At 41.8% G+C, this 26,740-nt stretch overlaps 1 long non-coding RNA gene across 1 annotated transcript in view; it reads right to left on the reverse strand.

The window, feature by feature from the left end:
* LOC139023394 (uncharacterized) overlaps positions 1-26,740 on the reverse strand; it is a 121,905-nt gene that overhangs the window by 17,540 nt on the left and 77,625 nt on the right. Inside the window, exon 2 of the long non-coding RNA XR_011474518.1 lies at positions 22,248-22,346. This is a non-coding gene — a long non-coding RNA (uncharacterized lncRNA). The remainder of the gene's footprint in view (positions 1-22,247; positions 22,347-26,740) is intronic.

The following is a 26,740-nucleotide window of genomic DNA, read 5'->3' on the forward strand; positions in this document are numbered from 1 at the left end:
ATGATTAGAGGAAAGTCTACCTGTGCCAGGTCCACTCATATAGACCCCAAACATGTTTCAGATGAGTAATGTGGAGCCTCTTGTCGGTTGCCATCTAATAGATACTGTTAGCAGTGACGCCTCCTGTGGTGCCACTCCCAGTAATGCAATGAAGGGCAGAAGTTTTTATAGGTCTCTTCCAGTAACTTAGAAAAAGTCTCAAAAAATGATATCCAGAAATCTGTCAATTTTGGGACAATGTCCAAAACATGGTGTGTAATAAAGTTGACCGCGTAGAAGGAAAGGTCTCTTATCATACCTTATAACACTCCAAGTCAGTATAAAAGTCTCTTGAGACCAGGGGATCTGGAAGTCTTTAACAGCGAGTGTAATTTAGATCTAAGTGAGGCAGCTATATTACGAGCTTGTTGTTTACATTTATAAGACTCTATCGCCTTTGATACTATGATGGTCTTATGATGGTCCTATGCTCGAATTCTGCTACTGAGATTACACCAACGCTAATTCAAATAGACAAAGCCAAGGTACACATATCGTGCCGAAACAGAGTATTATACAATCCTGAGATAGTTTGTACACTAGATTCGACATACTATATACTACATTCAATCGTCCATTTACTTTTTATCTGTTAAAAAATATTTGAAAGAGGGAATAGCATTCACTCTTCTTAAAACGTGCACAAGATTCAGTGGGAGTCGGTGATATTCAAGGGTATGACACCTTAAACATTGGTAAGTACGAATTTCAATACATTTTATATGACACACTTTGAAATATTTACAACGGTATCAGTATTACTACTGCAAATAATAAGTAGCCATGTACCACAAGGAGAGAAGCGAAGAAATGAATAGCTGGGACTGTTGTACCAATGATGTAGAGAGACCTGGACTATGATTCTAGGAGTATGTGAGAATTGAAGAAAGGATTTGATCAAGAACTATGCACTAGAGGTCAAACTACATGGAAAATAAGAATGCATATAGAGATGGACCACAATGCTCTAAGGAAATTACCATGTAATATTTAACCTTAGCGTCAGTTCTAATGTCCTCAAGATAAAAGTAGAAAGTCTAAATTCCAGCTTGATTCTACATCACATGCTCTGTGCATCTATTATAGAGTATCATGTGGAGGAACACGTATTGTTAATGTGAGTTGACCACCAGGAATTTCTCCAATATTTATTATTTCAGTTTGATTTCCAACAATTCATGACTGTAAACATAAGATATATCTAATGGATGGGGCCTCCTGCAGTAATAGGCATCAATTCCCTTTTTTGGTTAGCGCATGTGGCCTTTACTATCACACCGGATGTTTATCTGCATCTCGAGCAATGTCCTATCTTACGTGCAGCACACCTCCGAGAAAGACCCACATAAAGAGCGTCAGACATGTATGTATAGCATGTCATCCGCACTGAGCGAGTCCGACGAGAGCTTCTATGCTCCTCAGAGGCCCCTCTGACGGTAAGCGCCGTGAGAGTGTACCATTGATAGTGGTGTTATTACAATTGCTATAAGCTAAAGTGGTGACGCACAATTTGGCTCTAATGTCCGTCGTCCGGGTTAGGGAGGGTTTGGCCGGTAGCGGATATCAGACAAGGATATGCATAACAGAGATTACTAACAATTGGATTTTCTTTTTACTGAGCAAGATTGAGTACAACCCTTTTTCTTGTGCCACGTTGAAGTTGATAATAGGTATGGAAAGGTTATTATTTTCGCATTGCAGTCTCATAGGGTGAGGATTAACAGTGACTGCTGACTCACAGGCAACAATAGAAGGAAATTGGACCAAAGGGAGTAAAATTTAAAGATATAAATAAATATCAAAAAGTGCCACAAAAGGCACTCATTTCGTGGACAACCCAGACATTGTCTTCTGGAGAAAACCCTCCAGCAGCCTCAGTAGTTTGTGCATTGGCAGGCTGTGCGGAGAAAGCAGTTGGAATGTTATTTGTACATACAGAGTAAACTGCTGTGTGGAACAGGCTCCACAGTGACAGCTCACCATACAGGACACCATGTCACTATGTCCACTGATGCTGTTTTAGCACACTGCTCTGCGGACCACAAGCATTTTCTCTGCCATGGTGGGGTTTTGGATATCTAAGTGAGGCAATGGTTGGTTGCTGAATTTTAACCTTTTAATTGCCCTTTACTTAAAGCTTCATTCTTTCATCTTATTATTATTACATAGTCTTTAAATATTCATTGAGTTTGTGAACATTTACAATACTGATGTTATGGACTTGTTTATGTTTATTCCATGTTAAACTTCTGTATGTGATGTGTTGAAACTGCTTTGCTTTATCTTGGCCCAGGTCGCAGTTGTAATTGAGAACTTGTTCTCAACGAGCTACCTGTTAAATAAAGTGGAACATTTAAAAAAAAAAAAAATATTGAGAGAGAGAGACAAGGAAAGAAGAAGGGGGGGGGGTATGTAACTAATGATATTCAAAGCCATGATTGGAATGCATGCAGTGATGAACAAAAAAGATGGAGTAATGAAAAATGTCTTCCATCAAAATTATGATGAAATAGGCATGATCCATCATTAGTACATGACATATCCCCCCACTGTCCCCATCTCGGCTTCTCCAAAACCCTACAATGACAGTATGACCTGCACTAAGTCAGTGTCTTACTGTAGGTATTGAAAATTGAACCTTCCTAACCCATTACAGAACCGTACAATAAAGCCAATAAGTGTGGATATGGGCCAATACCCGGCTAAGGGCTTTCTTATTGCACGACGGCAACACGGAGGTTCATGGACACAGCCCTTAGCCGCGATATTTGGCAATTACCAACACCTCCTCGGCCCTTATAGCTATTATGAACTGGTTACCAACGTAATTAGAAGCTGTTAAATACGGTTTTGTCATACCCGTGTATACATCTCATACCACAGCTGTCGTCAATCAGCATTCAGCTTCCGAACACCCAGTGTATAAATGCATAATAACTAAACTAACTTTCCCACTACATTCATCATTTCTCATTATTGAATGCATCTGGCACCACATAAGTAGATTCCTGTCAATGTAAATAAGATAACTTCTACAAAATGATAGACAGATAGCTTTAGTGTCTCTAGCGAATTTCCTCTCTTTTCATATAGGACAACGTGTGGAAAGAGCTCAAATGACGCTTTGGCGCTTCATCCCATTAAATATTGGATAGTGAAAGAGGCAGATTATCACAACACAAGAGGTGCACAGGAGACAGAGTTAAGCAGATTCTTACTTAATGTGGACATGATTGTTGTGCGTAGTTTGAGGAATGTTGCGGCACGTATGATGAACGATCTCAATTATAATCTATGGACATGTGAAAATTTTGCATGGTGCTGTGGGGTGGGGAATGGAGGGAGGTAAAGGACTTTGATCCAGGACATAAAATTGGGACCGACTCCAAATTGTTTGAGAGTAAAATAGATAATCCACTCCCACCGATAAAACGCCTTCTCACATCAAGTGTAACAATATCTCTGGAGTGTCAGATGAAGAGGGATTGTAAAGTGTATTATAAAGACGTCTGATGTTGAAAAAATAATGACGATTTTTTTGAATAAACGCTGTGAACCGTAGAGATAATGGAGGGAAGGACTGACTCAAAACGCAGGCTATCACAATTCAGTAAAGAATTGGCATATATGAACCACATTCAAGATTTCCCCCCCCCATTTCAAGATTTAAATACATGCTTGTCTCATTGTTAGGGTAAAGAGTTTGAGGAGAATGATTCCTCAAATACGGAAAGGAAGAGAGGAGAGTTGATCTGAGAATTTTTTAAAGAAATTGCTCGGAAATCTGTCGGGTCACAGGATTTACTACACTGTATAGATTTAATTGCCAACACAATCTCTTCTACAAAGAAGTGTTATTCTAATTCAGACGCTATCTCAGGTCAACTTAGGAATATCTAAGTCTCAAGAGAAGGTGTCGAGTAAGGTAGCATTACCAGCAGATTCTGAAGTGTATAATTGTGAGTTGTCAGGTATGCGTAAATGGCTGTAAGAGAGTCAGGTGCAGGAGAAGCAGATATTGGTAGCCAACCTATTTAGTGAGACCAAAAGCACACGGCAAATTAAAAGAAATAACAATTTGGGTTAACATAACCCAGCGCAACAGACTACTTGCGACTAGTAATACAAAAATTAGAGCAGTACTAAAACTAATATCACAGCATAAGAGATCTTATCCGCATCGTACTTGAGTTGGAATTTAATACATATAAGCAGAGGGTCTCTATAATATTTATCAAAGCATTCTAACACATTGGAGGGAAATGAAAACCAGGGTGTTGAGGTTGAAATGACAATTACAAAGTTAAACGCGGAGAATTCATAAATGTTATCGTAGCAGAATGTGGCTAGAAGAACCAAGCTAAAGCGATGATTGATACTATAGCCGGTCAGCAACTTACCCGGAGGATGAGTCTTATCCAATCGCAGAATCTAATAAGGAGAAATCAGCTGCCGTAAAAGTCGGACATTGTGTGAGTATATGTACTATATCAGATAGGCTGAAAATGTGCTATCGAAACACATAGAACTGTTTAGAGGGGCCTCCTGTGGTGCCACTCTATAGAACTGTTTAGAGGGGCCTCCTGTGGTGCCACTCTATAGAACTGTTTAGAGGGGCCTCCTGTGGTGCCACTCCCAGTAATGCAATGAAGGCAGAAGTTTTTATAGGTCTCTCCAGTAACTTAGAAAAAGTCTCAAAAAATGATATCCAGAAATCTGTCAATTTTGGGCATGTCCAAAACATGTGTAATAAAGTAGCAGGAGAATGCTTACATCAGTCAGAAGTGGAATCTATTTCTGGTTTAATCTTGGATAATTTTGCCTTTGAACAATGCCTTTGACCATGTCTTAGCCATATATATGAACAATGTATTCTCTGAAGCATACTCTGCCAAGTTTCATCTGAAAGTTGTTCGCCTAAATCCTCTTCCCATTGATTATTTTAAGAGAATTCAGGGAATCCAGATTGTGTGAGTTTAACAACGTATAGATCAAGCTTATAACCCCTTTGAAATAAGGGTTCACTATGAAAATAGAACCGAGAAGGGAGGTAGGTGGGCGTGATGGGATGTGACTAGAGTATGAAGATAAAAAGATTGTCAGAAAGATAAGAATACATTGAAATAAGTATACAAACTTAGGTAATACATTAATTTTAACAGTGTTAATTCTAATGCCCAAAGAAAGAGAAAGTAAATCCCAGCGTTCAAGATCCTGTTGGCATTATAGAGATCTTTGAAATTGTGTGTGACCCAAATTCCCAAATATTTATATTTCTGTGTAGTCAAATGACTAAAAGAAGTATGTATGGCAGAAGGATTAATAGGCATCAATTCACTTTTTTGTAGATGAACCTTATACCCGGATATTTTACCAAATGTCTTTAGTAGAACCTGGAAGACCAGTTAAAGGGTCAGACATATATAATAGCATGTCATCCGCATAGAGTGAGACTTTATGCTCTAAGCCCCCTCTTCGAATACCATTGATAGTGGTGTTATTACATATTGCTATAGCTAAAGGCTCAATTGCGATGGCAAACAGCTGAGCAGATAGAGGACAACCCTTTCTTGTGCCACGTTGAAGTTGGAAATAGGATGAAAGGTTATTATTTGTGCGCACTGCAGCCATAGGGGAGGAGTAAAGGACTTTGATCCAGGACATAAAATTGGGACCGACTCCAAATTGTTTGAGAGTAAAATAGATAATCCCACTCCACCCGATAAAACGCCTTCTCAGCATCAAGTGTAACAATATCTCTGGAGTGTCAGATGAAGAGGGATTGTAAAGTGTATTATAAAGACGTCTGATGTTGAAAAAATAATGACGATTTTTTTGAATGAAACCAGTGTGAACCGTAGAGATAATGGAGGGAAGGACTGACTCAAAACGGCAGGCTATCACAATTCAGTAAAGAAATTGGCATATATGAACCACATTCAAGATTTRCCCCCCCCATTTTCAGAATAATTTAAATACATGCTTGTCTCATTGTTGAGGGTAAAGAGTTTGAGGAGAATGATTCCTCAAATACGGAAAGGAAGAGAGGAGAGAGTTGATCTGAGAATTTTTTAAAGAAATTGCTCGGAAATCTGTCGGGTCCAAGGGATTTACTACACTGTATAGATTTAATTGCCAACACAATCTCTTCTACAAAGAAGTGTTATTCTAATTCAGACGCTATCTCAGGTTCAACTGTAGGAATATCTAAGTTCTCAAAGAAGGTGTCGAGTAAGGTAGCATTACCAGCAGATTCTGAAGTGTATAATTGTGAGTTGTCAGGTATGCGTAAATGGCTGTAAGAGAGTCAGGTGCAGGAGAGCAGATATTGGGTAGCCAACCTATTTAGGTGAACCAAAAGCACACGGCAAATTAAACAAGAAATAACAATTTGGGTTAACATAACCCAGCGCAACAGACTAACGTGCGCATAACAATAAACAGAATAAACAATACCACACAAAAACATGGGGGAAACATAGGGTTAAATACACAACACATGAGGGAAATGAGAACCAGGTGTGTGGGAAAAGACAAGACAAATGGAAAAATGGATCGGCGATGGCTAGAAGACCGGCGACGTTGGCCGCCGAGCACCGCCCGAACAAGGAGAATTCGGTAGAAGTCGTGACATGAGTAAAAGTTATGAAAGCATGAATTGACCACTAAATGATCACTACATTTGTTACCCAGCTCGTCAGTTATCTCATTGCATTTCCTTAATCTTGCGCTGTACGAAACGATTTGGCCCCTTAGATAAGCCTTCAAGGATTCCCATACTGCTGTAAGAGACATTCCAGGGGTTTGATTAAGCTGGAGAAATAGCTCAATTTGAGATTATATAAAAGCAACAAAGGTTTCTTCTGATAGCAGTAGTGAGTTAAGCCGCCAAGGGCGATAATTAGGCTGTGTATTTGCAGTGGTGGAAAAAGTACTCAATTGTTACAGTGGGGCAAAAAAGTATTTAGTCAGCCACCAATTGTGCAAGTTCTCCCACTTAAAAAGATGAGAGGCCTGTAATTTTCATCATAGGTACACTTCAACTATGACAGACAAAATGAGAAAAAAAATCCAGAAAATCACATTGTAGGATTTTTAATGAATTTATTTGCAAATTATGGTGGAAAACAAGTATTTGGTCAATAACAAAAGTTTATCTCAATACTTTGTTATATACCCTTTGTTGGCAATGACAGAGGTCAAACCTTTTCTGTAAGTCTTCACAAGGTTTTTCAACACACTGTTGCGGATTTTGGCCGCATTCCTCCATGCAGATCTCCTCTAGAGCAGTGATGGTTTTGGGGCTGTTGCTGGGCAACACGGACTTTCAACTCCCTCCAAAGATTTTCTATGGGGTTTGAGATCTGGAGACTGGCTAGGCCCACTCCAGGACCTTGAAATGCTTCTTACGAAGCCACTCTTCGTTGCCCCGGGGCGGTGTGGTTTGGGATCATTGTCATGCTGAAAAGACCCAGCACGTTTCATCTTCAATGCCGCTTGCTGATGGAAAGGAGGTTTTCACTCAAATCTCACGATACATGGCCCCATTCATTCTTTCCTTTACACGGATCAGTCGTCCTGGTCCTTTTTGCAGAAAAACAGCCCCAAAGCATGATGTTTCCACCCCCCATGCTTCACAGTAGGTATGATGTTCTTTGGATGCAACTGCAAGCATTCTTTGTCCTCCAAACACGACGAGTTGAGTTTTTACCACAAGTTCTATTTTTGGTTTCATCTGACCATATGACATTCTCCCAACTTCTTCTGGATCATCCAAATGCTCTCTAGCAAAACTTCAGACGGGCCTGGAACATGTAGCTGGCTTAAGCAGGGGGACACGTCTGGCACTGCAGGATTTGAGTCCCTGGCGGCGTAGTGTGTTCTGATGGTAGGTTTTGTTACTTTTGGTCCCAGCTCTCTGCAGGTCATCACTAGGTCCCCCCGTGTGGTTCTGGGATTTTTTGCTCACCGTTCTTGTGATCATTTTGACCCCCGGGGTGAGATCTTGCGTGGAGCCCCAGATCGAGGGAGTTATCAGTGGTCTTGTATGTTTCCATTTCTAATAATTGCTCCCACAGTTGATTTTCAAACCAAGCTGCTTACCTATTGCAGATTCAGTCTTCCCAGCCTGGAGCAGGTCTACGATTTTGTTTTCTGGTGTCCTTTGACAGCTCTTTGGTCTTGGCCATAGTGGAGTTTGGCAGTGTGCACTGTTTTTGAGGTTGTGGACAGGTGTCTTTTATACTGATAACAAGTTCAAACAGGTGCCAGTAATACAGGTAACGAGTGGAGGACAGAGGAGCCTCTTAAAGAAGAAGTTACAGGTCTGTGAGAGCCAGAAATCTTGCTTGTTTGTAGGTGACCAAATACTTATTTTCCACCATAATTTGCAAATAAATTCATTAAAAATCCTATAATGTGATTTTCTGGATTTTTTTTCTCATTTTGTCTGTCATAGTTGAAGTGTATCTATGATGAAAATTACAGGCCTCTCTCATGTTTTTAAGTGGGAGAACTTGCACAATTGGTGGCTGACTAAATACTTTTTTGCCCCACTGTATACTTGAGTAAAACTAAAGATATATTAATAGAAAATGACTCAAGTAAAAGTAAAAGTCACCCATTAAAATACTACTTCAAATCAAATCAAATTTTATTTGTCACATGCACCGAATACAACAGGTGTAGATCTTACAGTGAAATGCTTACTTACAAGCCCTTAACCAACAACGCAGTTTAAAGAAAATACCTAAAAAAAGTAAGAGATAAGAATAAAAAATAATTAAAATGCAGCAGTAAATAACAATAGCGGAGCTACAGTTGAAGTCGGAAGATTACATACACCTTAGCCAAATACATTTAAACTCAGTTTTTCACAATTCCTGACATTTAATCCTAGTAAAAATTCCCTGTCTTAGGTCATTTAGGATCACCACGTTATTTTAAGAATGTGAAATGTCAGAATAATAGTAGAGAGAATGATTTATTTCAGCTTTTATTTCTTCCATCACATTCCCAGTGGGTCAGAAGTTTACACTCAATTAGTATTTGGTAGCATTTCCTTTAAATTGTTTAAAGGCACAGTCAACTTAGTGTATGTTAACTTCTGACCCACTGGAATTGTGATACAGTGAATTATAAATGAAATAATCTGTCTGTAAACAATTGTTGGAAAGATTACTTTTGTCATGCACAAAGTAGATGTCCTAACCGACTTGCCAAAACTATAGTTTGTACTTCTTACGGGAATCCTGTTAATGGGATCGACTTGACAACAGCAAGTGAAAGTGCAGGGCGCCAAATTCAAACAACAGAAATCTCATAATTAAAATTCCTCAAACATACAAGTATTTTACACCATTTTAAAGACAAACTTGTTTTTAATCCCACCACAGTGTCCGATTTCAAAAAGGCTTTACGACGAAAGCACACCATCTGATTATGTTAGGTCAGTACATAGTCACAGAAAAACACAGCCATTTTTCCAGCCAAAGAGAGGAGTCACAAAAAGCAGAAATAGAGATAAAATGAATCACTAACCTTTGATGATCTTCATCAGATGACACTCATAGGACTTCATGTTACACAATTCATGTATGTTTTGTTCGATAAAGTTCATATTTATATCCAAAAATCTTAGTTTACATTGGCGCGTTATGTTCAGTAATGTTTTGCCTCCAAAACATCCGGTGATTTTGCAGAGAGCCACATCAATTTACAGAAATACTCATAATAAACATTGATAAAAGATACAAGTATTACACATGGAACTTTAGATAAACATCTCCTTAATGCAACGTTCCACCGGAGAATTACATTGACTTCAGATGTGCGATGGAACAGAGCTCCCTCTCGTGTGAACGTGCATGGTCAGAGCATGGTCAGGTCATGATAGACCAACCGGAGAACTACATTGACTTCAGATGTGCGATGGAACAGAGCTCCCTCTCGTGTGAACGTGCATGGTCAGAACATGGTCAGACCTGACTAATTCCTGTCTCCTTCGGCCCCACTTCACAGTAGAGGCATCAGACAAGGTTCTACAGACTGTTGACATATAGTGGAAGCCGTAGGAAGTGCAAACTCATCCATATCCCACTGTGTATTCAATAGGGGCTTGGTTGAAAATCGACCAACCTCAGAATTCCCACTTCCTGTTTGGATTTTTTCTCAGGTTTTTGCCTGCCATATGAGTTCTGTTATACTCACAGACATCATTCAAACAGTTTTAGAAACTTCAGAGTGTTTTCTATCCAATACTACTAATAATAATATGCATATATTAGCAACTGGGACTGAGGAGCAGGCAGTTTACTATGGGCACCTCTGGGCACCTTTCATCCAAGCTACTCAATACTGCCCCTGCAGCCATAAGAAGTTAACGGGAATATATGGGAATTAACAGAAATATATGCAAATTAATATTAATACCATGTAAATGTAGATGTTTTATGCATTGGATATATTTACCATATCATATGGAGACAGAAACATAAACATTTTACCTTATCATAAGAAAACAATTGCAAATGATTAAATCCTTCCAATAGAAATTTAAAAAACTATTTAGTTACGAATTGAACATTAATTAAATGAGTTGATTCTTCACATGGGATGATTTCACTGAACAACAAAATAATATTGAATGATCGCCAATTATCCATCGTATCTCCTAAAAACATTAAACAACTCCATTGTAAGATAAATGTCTTAAAATTAAACATGTATGGAAACAGCTGAAATAACATTCCTCAGTTAGCAGGCTCAAGCAAGCTAAAACCCACATGGTAGCAAAAACTAACTAGCAGAAATTGTTAACAAGATAGAAATGATTTAAACACACTTTGCTATAGGCTACTATTTACTAGTTAACAAAAAATCATGTATGTCATATAAAATCTATTCACCCCACACAGTATTGTAAACAACACTTACCAGAAAGTATGTAGTCCTTGGCTCAGACAGTGTAGTAGTGTGGGCTCAATAGCATCTCATTAGTGTGCAAGATCTTGAGAATCAGCTGTACATTTGATGGAAGAGTGCACTGCACATGTGATGGAAGAATGCACTGTGCATGCAGAGGGTTGCAATTCCATTGAATTGGGGATAGTTTAACCAAAATATTCCACAAGACCTAGAATTGCCTTATGTGTATCCCACAAAAAGGTTCACTGTTATAAGCTAACTTTTGTGATGAATTTAAGCCATATTCCCCAAATTCCAGGGCTTAATTTCCCATGGAAAATTTTCTGAAAAATTCCTGAAATTTACCGGAAAGTTTCCGACCCTTTGCAACCCTACCATGCATAGATAATAATAGAGAGTAGCAGCTGCATAGAAGGGGGAGGCAAATAGTCTGGGTAGCCTAGATTTGGCGCTCCAGTACCGCTTGCCGTGCGGTAGCAGAGAGAACAGTCTATGACTTAGGTGCCTGGAGTCTTTGACAATTTTTAGGGCCTTCCTCTGACACTGCCTGGTATAGAGGTCCTGGATGGCAGGAAGCTTGGCCCCAGTGATGTACTGGGCTGTACGCACTACCCTCTGTAGTGCCTTGCGGTCTGTGGCCGAGCAGTTGCCATACCAGGCAGTGATGCAACCTGTCAGGATGCTCTCAATGGTGCAGCTGTAAAACCTTTTGAGGATCTGAGGACGCATGCCAAATCTTTTCAGTCTCCTGAGGGGGAGACTGTCTTGGTGTGCTTGAGTAAAAGTCTAAAAGTATTTGGTTTTAAATGTATTTGGTTTTAAATGTTCAAAAGTAAATGGAATTGCTAAACATTTACTTAAGTATCAAAAGTAAAAGTATACATCTTTTTAACTTCCTTATATGAAGGAAACCAGATGACACAATTGTGGGAATGTTTTTTTAAATTACTTTTACGGATAGCCAGGGGCACACTCCAACACTCAGACATAATTTACAAACTAATCATTTGTGTTTAGTTGTCTACAGTCATGGCCAAATGTGTTGAGAATGTCTGCTGTCTCAGTTTGTATGATGGCAATTTGCATATACTCCAGAATGTTATTAAGAGTGATCAGATGAATTGCAATTAATTGCAAAGTCCCTCTTTGCCATGCAAATTAACTGAATCCCCAACAAACATTTACATTGTATTTCAGCACAGCACAACACATCATGTCAGTGATTCTCTCGTTAACACAGGTGTGAGTGTTGACGAGGACAAGGCTGGAGATCACTCTGTCATGCTGATTGAGTTCGAATAACAGACTGGAAGCTTCAAAAGTAGGGTGGTGCTTGGAATCATTGTTCTTCCTCTGTCAACCATGGTTACCTGCAAGGAAACACGTGCCGTCATCATTGCTTTGCACAAAAAGGGCAAGGATATTGCTGCCAGTAAGATTGCACCTAAATCAACCATTTATCGGATCATCAAGAACTTCAAGAAGAGCGGTTCAATTGTTGTGAAGAAGGCTTCAGGGCGCCCAAGAATGTCCAGCAAGCGCCAGGACCGTCTCCTAAAGTTGATTCAGCTGCGGGATCGGGGCACCACCAGTACAGAGCTTGCTCAGGAATGGCAGCAGGCAGGTGTGAGTGCATCAAGACTTTTGGAGGATGGCCCGGTGTCAAGAAGGGCAGCAAAGAAGCCACTTCTCTCCAGGAAAAACCTCAGAGACAGACTAATATTCTGAAAAAGGTACAGGGATTGGACTGCTGAGGACTGGGGTAAAGTCATTTTCTCTGATGAATCCCCTTTCTGATTGTTTGGGGCATCTGGAAAAAAGCTTGTCCGGAGAAGACAAGGTGAGCACTACCATCAGTCCTGTGTCATGCCAACAGTAAAGCATCCTGAGACCATTCATGTATGGGGTTGCTTCTCAGCCAAGAGGGGGACTCACTCACAATTCCTAAGAACACAGCCATGAATAAAGAATGGTACCAACACATCCTCTGAGACTTCTCCCCACCATCCAGGAACAGTTTGGTGTTGAACAATGCCTTTTCCAGCATGATGGAGCACCTTGCCATAAGGCAAAATGATAACTAAGTGGCTCGGGGAACAAAACATCGATATTTTGGGTCCATGGCCAGGAACTCCCCAGACCTTAATCCCATTGAGAACTTGTGGTCAATCCTCAAGAGGCGGGTGGACAAACAAAAACCCACAAATTCTGACAAACTCCAAGCATTGATTATGCAAGAATGGGCTGCCATCAGTCAGGATTGTGCCCAGAAGTTAATTGACAGCATGCCAGGGCGGATTGCAGAGGTCTTGAAAAAGAAGGGTCAACACTGCAAATATTGACTCTTTGCATCAAACTTCATGTAATTGTCAATAAAAGCCTTTGACCATATGAAATACTTGTAACTATACTTCAGTATTCCATAGTAACATCTGACAAAAATATTTAAAGACACTGAAGCAGCAAACTTTGTGGAAATAAATTTTTGTGTCATTCTCAAACTTTTGGCCACGAATGTAGTGAGTCCGCCAGATTAGAGGCCGTAGGGATGGACCAGGATGTTCTCTTGATAAGTATGTGAATTGTACCATTTTCCTGTCCAAAATGTAACGAGTACTTTTGGTGTCAAGGGAAAATGTATGGAGTAAAACGTACATTATTTTATTTAGGAATTCAGTGAAGTAAAAGTACAAATTGCCATAAAAAAAATCGTAAAGTACAGATACACAAAAAAAACTACTTAAGTAGGACTACAAAGCATTTTTACTTAAGTACTTTACACCACTGTGTATTTGTAGTGTAAGTAGTTTCATAGTTAGAGGAGAATGATCCGAAATGACCCCTCCTCTCTCTCCCTCCTCGCTGGCCTCTCCTCGCGCTGGCCTTCCACCCCTCCTCTCTGTTCCCTGACGCTGGCTTCCACCCTCCTCCTCTCTCCCTCGCGCTGCCTTCCACCCCTCCTCTCTCTCCCTCTCGCTGGCCTCTCCTCGTGCGCCTTCCACCCCTCCTCTCTCTCCCTCTCGCTGGCTCTCCCTCGCGCTGGCCTTTCCACCCCTCCTCTCTTTCCCTGACGCTGGCCTTCCACCCCTCCTCTCTCTCCTCGCGCTGGCCTTCCACCCCTCCTCTCTCTTCCTCGCGATGGCCTTCCACCCCTCTCTCTCTCCCTCGCGCTGGCCTTCCACCCCTCCTCTCTCCCTCTCGCTGGCCTCTCCCTCGCGCTGGCCCTCCACCACTCCTCTCTCTCCCTCGCCGCTGGCCTTCCACCCCTCCTCTCTCTCCCTCGCGCTGGCCTTCCACCCCTCCTCTCTCTCCCTCTCGCTGGCATCTCCCTCGCGCTGGCCTTCCACCCCTCCTGTCTCTCTCTCTCGCGCTGGGCTTCCCTCGCGCTGGCCTTCCACTCCTCCTCTCTTTCCCTGACGCTGGCCTTCCACCCCTTCTCTCTCTCCCTCACGCTGGCCTTCCACCCTTCCTCTCTTCTCCCTTCCCTCTCGCTCTCTCCCTCGCGCTGGCTTTCCACACCCTTCCTCCTCTCCCTCATCGCTGGCCTCTCCCTCGCGCTGGCTTTCCACCCCTCCTCTCTCTCCCTCTCGCTGGCCTCTCCCTCGCGCTGAGCCTTCCACCCTCTCTACGCCCTCGCGCTGGCCTTCCACCCCTCCTCTCTACTCCCTCGCGCTAGCCTTCCACCCCACCTCTCTACTCCCTCGCGCTGGCCTGCCACCCCTCCTCTCTCTCCCTCTCGCTGGCCTCTCCCTCGCGCTGGCCTGCCTGCTCTGTCTCTTAGCTAATGATGCAAATGTGTGTTCATTCTTTGGTCTGTTGCATGTAGAATATCCTAGCCTATTCATGGCACCGGTGTTGCAGGGATAGAGGTACAGTATCTTCGGGACAGTCTTGCGAGCACGGGGTAGCCTACATTTTTGCCTCATAATATGAAAATACTGTAGGCTACCTGTAGCCTTTAACCCTTTTCAGACATAACAGAATGTGGCTCCTTGAAAGTGCCTCAGCTACGGCATGTTTGTTTGTCTGTCTGTTAGGATAGGCTACATTACGGATTTTTAAATGCCAACAGGAAACCTTCTCAGGAGATATGAACAGGCATTTTATTTGTCTGTAAAGGAATAAGGCTTCTGAAGCTGGACTAACATCCATCACTAAGCGACCAGAACTGTCAATCAAATCATCTTGAGCTACTGCACGCAGCCTGCCTGCAGACCACTCTCTCCTAAAAAAGTACTTTAAAGTTTATTAAATACTGTGACCTAACAAGACATTTAGTAGAAATAAAACACATCTAGTTATCATACCATAAAAAACTGCTGATCAGTGCTGTTTTCCATTTATTTGACTTATTTATTAATTTAGAAATGTGTGCAGCAGGATAAAATCTCTGGAGATTGACTGAAGGTTTTGAAATGTTCTGAATAGGCTACCAATATATCTATCTAAAAATAAACATTGCCCGTATCTCAGCAACCAAAGCACAGTGCTGAGAGAGAGAGTCCCCTAAGCAAGCTGGTCCTGGGGCTCTGTTCACAAACCCAAACACACCCCACAGAGCCCCAGGACAGCAATACAATTAGACCCAACCAAATCATGAGAAAACAAAAAGATAATTACTTGACAGATTGGAAAGAATTAACAAACTAGAATGCTATTTGGCCCTAAACCGAGAGTACACAGTGGCAGAATACCTGACCACTGTGACTGACCCAATCTTAAGGAAAGCTTTGACTATGTACAGACTCAGTGAGCATAGCCTTGCTATTTCGAAAGGCAGCCGAAGGCAGACCTGGCTCTCAAGAGAAGACAGGCTATGTGCACACTGTCCACAAAATGAGGTGGAAACTGAGCTGCACTTACTAACCTCCTGCCCAATGTATGACCATATTAGAGASACATATTTCCCTCAGATTACACAGATCCACAAAGAATTTGAAAACGAACCAGATTTTGATTAACTCCCATATCTACTGGGTGAAATACCACAGTGTGCCATCACAGCAGCAAGATTTGTGACCTGTTGCCACAAGAAAAGGTCATCCAGTGAAGAACAAACACCATTGTAAATACAACCCATATGTATGCTTATTTATTTTCCCTTTTATACTTTAACCATTTGTACATTGTTACAACACTGTATATAGACATAATATGACATTTGTAATGTCTTTATTCTTTAYGAACATCTGTGAGTGTAATGTTTACTGGTCATTTTCATTGTTTATTTCACTTTTGTATATTATCTACTTCACTTACTTTAGCAATGTTAACATATGTTTCCCATGACAATAAAGCCCTTYAATTGAATTGAGTGTGAGTGTGAGTGTGAGAGACATGGTCCATTTAAAATGCATTACATTTTTGTGATTTGGCCGCAGCAGACACTCTTAGCCAGAACAACTTACAAAACAAGTGCTGAATAACTGCCCACAAATGGATAAAAAATGTAATCTTTGGAAAACCAAGCAATCTGTACAAATTAATACTTTGTGCATTTTTATGTATGTAAAAGCTTTTTCCAATATGAAATCGGTCTGGGACTGAGGTGGGAACAGTTAGCTGAATCAGAAGAAATTGTGCCCTAGGTGGATGTTAGCTGCAGTAAATGTAGTGAGTCAAGACTTATTCTATTTCAAAGCACCAGCAAGAGAGAGAAAGAGTTGACTACAAAAAATGGCACCAAAGTAGCTAGGCCTATAGTTATCTAAGGTTTGTGGCCTTCGGAGTCATTATTTAGTCAATAGTGCAAAATGTCATTATGCATCATGAAATGAATGAAATAAACATACCAACTGGTGGCTGTATTCTCAGTGCCTTCATAACAGCCTGTTGTACCCCTATCTAAGATGGCCTTTTGATAGCAGACTTGGAGCTTAGTCACACAAAACATTTCACAACGAGCAGAAGTCTTGTTTTGTTCTGATAGTTCATTTTCCAAGCTCGGGTTTAATAGTGTTATTTAATATGGCCTCGATCATCATCACGGCAACGTAGACATACTATAATAAAGGCACACAAACACACACACAAAGGCCACCAGATGTTGTTTTCATTCAAAATAATTGGACTTTTTGTTTGGTAGCCTTATCATATTACATTAAGATGAAGCTAAACCAATAGGGAAAAACAAACGTTGTGTGTGTGTGTGTGTGTGTTGTGTTGTGGTGTGTTGTGTGTGTGTGTTGTGTGTGTGTGTGTGTGTGTTGCCGTGGCGTGTGCGTGTGCGTGTGCGTGTGTGTGTGTGTGTGCCTGTCACCAAAACACTACAATCGCCTCATGCAGTGTACAGAAGAGAAACCCTGCTGTGTGTTCCAAAAGGGCACAACTTGAAAGTCCAGTTGTGGTTAACAGAATTACAGCAGACTGCCAATCACAGAGGATAGATTTTCCCTAGAGATAGATCACAGAAGATAGATTTCCCTAGAGATAGATCATAGAGATAGATTCCCTGGAGATAGATCACAGAGAAGATTTCCCTAGAGATGATCACAGAGATAGATTTCCCTAGAGATAGATCACAGAGATAGATTTCCCTAGAGATAGATCAAGAGATAGATTTCCCTAGAGATAGATCATAGAGATAATTTCCCTGGAGATAGATTCACAGAGATAATCCCAGAGATAGATCATAGAATATTATTTCCCTAGAGATAGATCACAGAGATATATTTCCCTAGAGATAGATCCAGAGATAGATTTCCCTAGAGATAGATTTCCCTAGAGATAGATCACAGAGATAGATTTCCCTAGAGATAGATCACAGAGATATATTTCCCTAGAGAAAGATCACAGAGATATATTCCCTAGAGATAGATCACAGAGATAGATTTCCCTAGAGATAGATCACAGAGATAGATTTCCCAAGATAGATCATAGAGATAGATTTCCCTAGAGAATAGATCACAGAGATAGATTTCCCTAGAGATAGATCAAGAAGTTCAGATAGATTCCAGATAGAACAGAGATAGATTTCCCTAGAGATAGATCACAGAGATAGATTTCCCAGAGATGATCCTTAGAGATAGATCACAGAGATAGATTTCCCTAGAGATAGATTCCCCAGAGATAGATCATTAGAGATAGATCCCTATAGATAGATCACAGAGATAGATTTCCCTAGAGAAGATCATAAGAGATAGATTCCTCGAGAATAGATCATAGAGATAGATTTCCCTAGAGATAAGATTTTCCCTAGAGATAGATTTCCCTAGAGATAGATCATAGAGATAAGATTTCAAATAGAGATAGAGCATAGAGATAGATTTCCCTAAGATAAATACTAAAGTGAATTAATAGTAATAAAGTTGGTAAAATTCTTAGAGTCATTCATGTTAATAATATGACCACTCCTCTCAGTATACCTAATATCTCTGAAAATAATCAGGTTCTTGAAGTTGGAGACGCCTTTCTAGACTCCCTAGACTAGACCTGTGTCTGTAACGGCCCTATGGGCCTGGTCAACATAAGTAGTGCACTACAGTAACAGGCGCTATTTTGGTGAGTAGCCCAGGTCTGATGTTCTCTAGGTAAGTAGTCCAGGCTCTAATGGTCTCTAGTAGAGCCCAGTCTGACTTTCTCTAGGTAGTAGTCCGCGTCTCTGATGTTCTCTAGGTAGTAGTCCAGGTCTAATGTTTCTCTATGGTAGTAGTCCAGGTCTGATGTTCTCTAGGTAGTAGTCCAGGTCTAATGTTCTCTAGGTAGTAGGCCCAGGTCTAATGTTCTCTAAGGTAGTAAGCCCAGGGTCTATGTTCTCTAGGTAGTAGTCCAGGTCTAATGTTCTCTAGGTAGTAGTCCAGGTCTAATTTCTCTATGTAGTAGTCCAGGTCTAATGTTCTCTATGTAGTAGTCCAGGTCTGCTGTTTCTCTAGGTAGTAGTCCAGGTAATATTCTCTAGGTAGTAGTCCCAGGTCTAAAGTTCTCTATCTGTAGTAGTCCAGGTCTAATGTTCTATGTATAGTCAGGTCTAATGTTCTCTAGTAGTAGTCCAGGTCTATGTTCTTAGGGTAGTAGTCCAGGTCTGATGTTCACTATGTAGTAGGTCCAGGTCTGATGTCTCAGGTAGTAGTCCAGGTCTAATGTTCTCTAGGTAGTAGTCCAGGTCTATAGTGTTCTCTACGAGTAGTAGTCCAGGTGTCTAATGCTTCTCTAGGTATTAGTCCAGGTCTAATGTTCTCTAGGTACGTAGTCCAGTCTAATGTTCTCTAGGTAGTAGTCCAGGTCTAAGTGTTCTCTAGGTAGTAGTCCGTCTATGTTCTAGGTATAGTCCAGGTCTAATGTTCTCTAGGTAGTAGTCCAGGCGTCTACTCAATGCTTTCTCTAGGTAAGTAGTCCAGGTCTAATGTTCTCTAGGTAGTAGTCCAGGTCTGATGTTCACTAGGTAGTAGTCCAGGTCTAATGTTTCTCTAGGTAGTAGTCCAGGTCTAATGTTCTCTAGTAGTATAGTCCAGGTCTATGTTCACTAGTAGTATCCAGTCTAATGTTCTCCTAGGTAGTAGTCCAGTCTATGTTCTCTAAGTAGTAGTCCAGTCTAATGTCTCTAGTAGTAGTTCCAGTCTAGATTTCTACTAGGTAGTAGTCCAGGTCTGATGTTTCACTAGGTTGTAGTCCAGGTCTAATGTTCTCTTTAGTAGTCCAGGCTATGTCTCTAGTTAGTAAGGTCCCAGGGGGGGGGTCTAATGTTTCTCGTAGGTAGTAGTCACAGGTCTAATGTTCTCTATGTAGTAGTCCAGGTCTAATGTTCTCTAGGTAGTAGTCCAGGGTCTAATGTTCTCGTAGCGTAGTAGTCCAGGTCTGATGTTCTCTAGGTAGTAGTCAGGTCTATGGTTCTCTAGGTAGTAGTCCCAGGTCTAATGTTCTCTAGGTAGTAGTCCAGGTCTAATGTTCTCTAGGTTAGTAGTCCAGGTCTAATGTTCTCTAGGTTAGTAAGTCCAGGGTCTTAATGTTCCTAGTAGTAGTTCCAAAGGTTTCTAATGTTCTCATAGGTAGTAGTCCAGTCAATGTTTCTTAGGAGTAGTCCAGGTTGATGTTCACTAGGTAGTAGTCCAGGTCTAATGTTCTCTAGGTAGTAGTCCAGGTCTAATGTTCTATGTAGTAGTCCAGTCTAATGTTCTCTAGGTAGTAGTCCAGGTCTAATGTTCTCTATGTAGTAGTCCAGGTCTAATGTTCTCTAGGTAGTAGTCCAGGTCTAATGTTCTCTATGTAGTATCAGCTAATGTTCTCAGGAGTAGTCCAGGTCTGATGTCACTAGGTAGTTACCAGGTCTAATGTTCTCTAGGTAGTAGTCCAGGTTTTTAATGTTCTCTAGTAGTAGTTCCAGGTCTAATGTCTCTAGGTAGTAGTCCAGGTCTAAGTGTTTCTCTAGGTAGTAGTCCAGGTCTAATGTTCTTCTATGGTAGTAGTCCAGGTCTAATGTTCTCTAAGGTAGTAGTCCAGGTCTAATGTTCTCTAGGTAGTAGTCCAGGTCTATGTTCTAGGTAGTAGTCCAGGTCTGTTCTCTAGTAGTAGTCAGCTAAGGTCTATATGTTCTCTAGGTAGTAGTCCAGGTCTTAATGTTCTCTAGGTAGTAGTCCAGGTCTATGTTCTCTAGTAGTAGTCCAGGTCTAATGTTCTCTAGGTAGTAGTCCAGGTCTAATGTTCTCTATGTAGTAGTCCAGGTCTGATGTTCTCTAGGTAGTAGTCCAGGTCTAATGTTCTCTAGGTAGTAGTCCAGTTAATGTTCTCTATGTAAGTAGTCCAGGTTGATTTCTCTAGGTATAGTCCAGTCTAAGTTCTCTAGGTAGTAGTCCAGGTCTAATGTTCTCTAGGTAGTAGTCCAGGTCTAATGTTCTCTAGTAGCAGCCCAGGTCTGAATAAGGAAGTTGGCTGGCAGGTCTCATCTTTCAAGACTGAGGAGAACTGCCTGACCCAGCCACCCAGCCAGTGTGTGTGTGTGTATGTGTGTGTGTGTGTGTGTGTTGTGTTGTGTGGTGTGTGTGTGTGTGTGTGTGTGTGTGTGTGTGTGTGTGTTGTGTGTTGTGTGTGTGTGTGTGTGTGGTTTAACCCAGCACATCAGGGGGTGTATCTACTCAGTGAGTATGAAAGTTCAAACTTCAAAACGTACATTGCAGATAGAATGTACGTAGAAATGTAATGACTAGAGCTGGCATGGTCCCTGTTCCCTATTCTACATTCATGTTTGTTGAAGACATTTCTATCTGAGCGTTCTGTAATGTTTCCCCGTTCCTGAACAGGCTCCATGTGGTTCTTAGAAAGCATAGACCAGATACTAATTTAGGCACACGCACACCAGAGGAGGCTGGTGGGATGAGCTATAGGAGGACAGGCTCATTGTAATGGCTGGAATGGAATAAATGGATCGGTATCAAACACATGGAAACCACATTTGACTCGGTTCCATTTATTCTGTAATTGGGGGATCTGAATCTTGATTGGCTTACTCCTTTGTCTGATCGTCTTAAATCAGCATGTATTGATCTGAAATTAGTCCAACTGATTTCTGAGCCCACTCGTTTCAATGTAATCAACTCTGATTGATCTCATACTTAGAAATAACGCTCATAAATACTCAACTAGTGGTGTATTTGCTATGGACCTCAGTGATCACTGTTCCATAGTCTGTCAGAAACACAAAGTTGCCTAAAACTAAACCACACCTTATCASTAAGAAACACTTCCACGAGCAAGGGTTCTGACATGACCTTCACCATTCTAACTTGCTCTTGAACCATTTTATAGTATGTTTATCAACGTATCTGATAAACATGCTCCTATGAAGAGATGAAGAATGAAAGATAGAGCCAACCCATGGTTCACACCTGAACATGCCGAGTTCATTTAGCAAAATAACAGACCTTGGTCTGAAGCCAGACACATTGTTAGCTCTACTGACTGGCTCACCTTCAGACAACTTAGAATCAAATGTACTGCGTCCATAAAAAGGGCTAAGTCATTAATTCCATTTCTGACCATGTGTGTGTGCTGTTTAGCTGAGGCCGGGGAAAGGCGCTGAAGTGAAGCTGACTGCTGTGGTCTCCTCTTTCCTCTCTGTATTGGCAGAGCTGAGGAGCTCCTTGCATGCTGTGAGGCACTCTCTGTGTGTGTGTGGTGTGTGTCTGTGTGTGTGTGTGTGTGTGTGTGTGTGTGTGTGTGTGTGTTGTCGTGTTGTGGTGTGGTGTGGTGTGTGTGGTGGTGTTGTGTGGTGTGGTGTGTGTGTGTGTGTGTTTGAGGTGTTGGACGCTGGCTAGCTGTCTGAGCATTGTGCAACAAAAGGCCATTCTTACCAGAGGGAGGTAGGGAGAGAGGGATAGAGAGAGGGAGGGAGGGAGCCGAGGAGTCTCCAGGCCGGGTTGAGGAGCTGCCGAGCCCCGCCAGACAGAGCCCTGGAAGAACAAGAAAACCAGAGGAGAAATATCAGATTCTATTATACACACTGGTGCCTGGGCTCATCAAGACTACATGTCTCTTAATCAATCATAACAGTGTTTACATTCAAATACGTACAAAGAGGTAGACGTGTGTGGTGCTATAATCCAAAACAATGTTCATGGATAGGCCTAATCCTCAACAAGCACATGCATAAACAAATAAATGTACTACCAAGCAAATAGATTTAGAAAWTTTTTCAAAAATAATACATTAGGGACAGCGAGGATGTAAAGGCTTTGGAAAGATCTCCATTTAAGGGAGGAAAGCATTGGCCGTTTTCATTGAACACTACACTATCACACACACAAATACACACAGTCTAATGAATTCGGCCGCTGCAAGTACTGACACTTTAAACGTTCTACTGTTTGAGTACTGGCGCCTTTTTTCATTCCACTTCAAGCACTGGGTAACAGTAACACYTATGAAGGCACTGCAACTACGAGGCTTTAAAAAGACTATATGAAGACATATGTGCAGTGACACGCTGGATGTGTGGAGTAGTAGCTCTCAGACATGCTTTTCGACATCATTAACCTCTGGTGTTGAACATAATCATACATACTTCTGCAGAAAGAAAAGGAGGAGGGGAGCAGACTAAAGGTCTTCATGGAACCACCTGTACCTGAATACCCTGAAACCCGATTTCGGACCCAAGCGGGTTCTAAATAATGTCACGGTCGGGGTCGGATCTGATATATTTTCACAGGACCTCAGGTATGTGTAATTTTAACTGACTTGTCCGGGAGGACCCGTACAGATCCAATGTGACTGCTGCAGTAGAGAGAGAGAGACATTGTATTTATGCTGCTCTTGCTTTTCATGGGAGTGGAGAGTGGAGTATGGAGCGTGTAGCTTGTTCATGACCAATCATAAGTCATCAAAGCGGCAATAGGCTACAGTCATAGAGCCTCTGTGTGTGGCAAAAGTTAGTAGATATCTAATCAATGGAAGATGGAATTAAAATGATGGAATTACAAGTTAAAGGAGGATAGGCTACAGCAACCAACAGCTGTACTTAATATTCTGAATGGAGTTGTTGTTGTTTGTAACTGTGTAGGACGCGAAAGCGCATGCAGCCTCAGTTAGCCTAGCTAGCTAGCTTCTCCCGGTTTGATGCAGTCAAGACAGGTACTTTGTAATCATATTGGATGATAAATAACCTAGCTATGTCAGCTATTAGTCTACTATAGCGCGAGTCAGCATGGTTGGTTGCTGTCTCTCATCTCTCCCTCCCTCCTCCCTGTTCCCAATGTCACTCACAGTAGCCTAAACACACAGCACAATCCCTGCTAGATTGTCCGGTTAATAAAGTAGCTTAAAAATGTAGTTTTCTGCTGCTTCCCTCACTCGGATCGGACCGTGTCTGGATCCGACCAGGCCTATACGGAATGGGTCTAGTTGTCTTCTGGTCCGTTTAGAACGGGTCTCTATGTTTGAAAGTTATTATTTATGCATATTGGTTCCAGATGGTTCATTTCGGAACAGGTCCAACATTTTGGACTCGTGAAGTCCTCTAGATCAGATCCCACAACAACCTCTTCCCTTCTTCTTTCCTTTTCACTAGGGCCTCTCTGCCTCTTCCTCTCTCACACTCTCTCCCGCTATCCCTCCTTCCCTCACCTTCCCCTCTCTTTCTCTCTCTCTTATGACTCAGTATTTCTCTGCGAGTCATGTCTGATCTAGGGCTGGGCGATATGGCCTAAAAATCATATCTCAATTTTTTCTAACTTCTGGAAGATTCACAATATATATATAGATTTTCATAATGTTTTCTCTTTGTTGTACAATTAAATGTCAAATACACTGCATTTCAAACAGTCAGTAATCATCAAATCAAACCAAATGTTATTAGTTACATGCGCCGAATACAACAGGTGTAGATCTTACAGTGGAATGCTTACTTACAAGCCCCTAACCAACAATGTCGTCGTTGTCGGTGATCAGGCCTACCACTGTTGTGTCATCGGCAAACTTAATAATGGTGTTGGAGTCGTGCCTGGCCGTACAGTCATGAGTGAAGAGGGAGTACAGGAGGGACTGAGCACGCACCCCTGAGGGGCCCCTGTGTTGAGGATCAGCGTTGCGGATGTGTTGTTACCTACCCTTACCGCCTGAGGCGGCCCGTCACAAAGTCCAGGATCCAGTTGCAGAGGTAGGTGTTTAGTTCCAGGGTCCTTAGCTTATTGGTGAGCTTTGAGGGCACTATGGTGTTGAATACTGAGCTGTAGTCAATGAATAGCATTCTCACATAGGTGTTCCTTTTGTCCAGGTGGGAAAGGGCAGTGTGGAATGCAATAGAGATTGCATCATCTGTGGATCTGTTGGGGCGGTATGCACATTGCAGGGGGTCTAGGGTTTCTGGGATAATGGTGTTGATGTGAGTCATGACCAGCCTTTCAAAGCACTTCAGGGCTACAGATGTTAGTGCTATGGGAGGGTAGTCATTTAGGCAGGTTACCTTAGTGTTCTTGGGCACAGGCACTATGGTGGTCTGCTTAAAACATGTTGGTATTACAGACTTGGACAGGGAGAGGTTGAAAATGTCAGTGAAGACACTTGCCAGTTGGTGAGCGCATGGTCGCAGTACACGTCCTGGTAATCTATCTGGCCCTGCGGCCTTGTGAATGTTGACCTGTTTAAAGGTCTTCCTCACATCGGCTGCGGAGAGCGTGATCACACACTCTTCCGGAACAGCTGGTGTTCTCATGCATGTTTCAGTGTCATTTGCCTCGAAGCAAGCATAGAAGTAGTTTAGCTCGTCTGGTAGGCTCGTGTCACTGGGCAGTTCTCAGCTGTGCTTCCCTTTGTAGTCTGCAATGGTTTGCAAGCCCTGCCACATCCGACGATTCGATCTTAGTCCTGTATTGACGCTTTGCCTGTTTGATGGTTCCCCGGAGGGCATAGCGGATTTCTTATAAGCTTCCGGGTTAGAGTCCCGTTCCTTGAAAGTGGCAGCTCTAACCTTTAGCTCAGTGCGGATGTTGACTGTAATCCATGGCTTCTGGTTGGGGTATGTACGTACGGTCACTGTGGGGACGACGTCATCGATGCACTTATTGATGAAGCCAATGACTGATGTGGTGTACTCCTCAATGCCATCGGAGGAATCGTGGAACATATTCCAGTCTGTGCTAGCAAAACAGTCCTGTAGTTTAGCATCTACTTCATCTGACCACTTTTTTATTGAACTAGTCACGGGTGATTCCTGCTTTAATTTTTGCTTGTAAGCAGGAGGTTAGAATTATGGTCAGATTTTCCAAATGGAGGACAAGAGAGAGCTTTGTATGCATCTCTGTGTGTGGCGTAAAGGTGGTCCAGAGTTTTTTCCCCCTCTGGTTGCACATTTAACATGCTGATAGAAATTTGGTAAGACAGATTTAAGTTTCCCTGCATTAAAGTCCACGGCCACCAGGAGCGCCACCTCTGGGTGAGCGTTTTATTGTTTGCTTATGGTGGAATACAGCTCATTCAATGCTGTCTTAGTGCCAGCCTCAGTCTGTGGTGGTATGTAAACAGCAACAAAAAATACAGATGAAAACTCTCTAGGTAGATAGTGTGGTCTACAGCTTATCATGAGATACTCTACCTCAGGCGAGCAATAGCTCGAGGCTTCCTTAGATATCGTGCACCAGCTGTTATTTACAAAAATACATTGTCCGCTACCCCTTGTCTTACCAGACGCCGCTGTTCTATCCTGCCGGCACAGCGTATAACCAGCCAGCTGTATGTTGATACTGTCATCGTTCAGCCACGACTCCGTGAAGCATAAGATGTTACAGTTTTGAATGTCTCGTTGGTAGTTTAATCTTCCTCGTAGGTCATCGATTTTATTCTCCAAAGATTGCATGTTTGATGGCAGAATGGAATGAAATGGGGGTTTATTCGATCGACTATGAATTTTCTGAAGGCAGCTCGCCCTCTGGCCCTTTTTCTCTGCCTCCTCTTCACGCAAATCACGGGGATCTGGGCAGTATATCATTCGCGTCGGGCTCGTCAGACTCGTTAAAGGGAAAAAAGGATTCTGCAAGTCAGTGGTGAGTAATCGCAGTCCTGATGTCCAGAAGTTATTTTCGGTCATAAGAGACAGTAGCGGTAACATTATGCACAAAATAAGTTAAAAACACGCCAGCCTTCTTCTCCGGTGCCATTGTTATCTAATGAATTRAGAGGTTGTAATATTATACCTAGGCTAGATATAAGCCTTCCACAACCATAAGATGTACTAATAACTGAATTATTTTAGAAAAATAGTTTAACCTGCTTTTGCAATAATCACTGATCTGGCATTCAAGTCTATCTATGATAAAGGCCCTTTTTGTATTTTTTTTTTTTTACCAGAACCATG

This window comes from Salvelinus sp. IW2-2015, linkage group LG31 (assembly GCF_002910315.2).
Source record: "Salvelinus sp. IW2-2015 linkage group LG31, ASM291031v2, whole genome shotgun sequence".
In the NCBI taxonomy this organism is placed as follows: Eukaryota; Metazoa; Chordata; class Actinopteri; order Salmoniformes; family Salmonidae; genus Salvelinus; species Salvelinus sp. IW2-2015.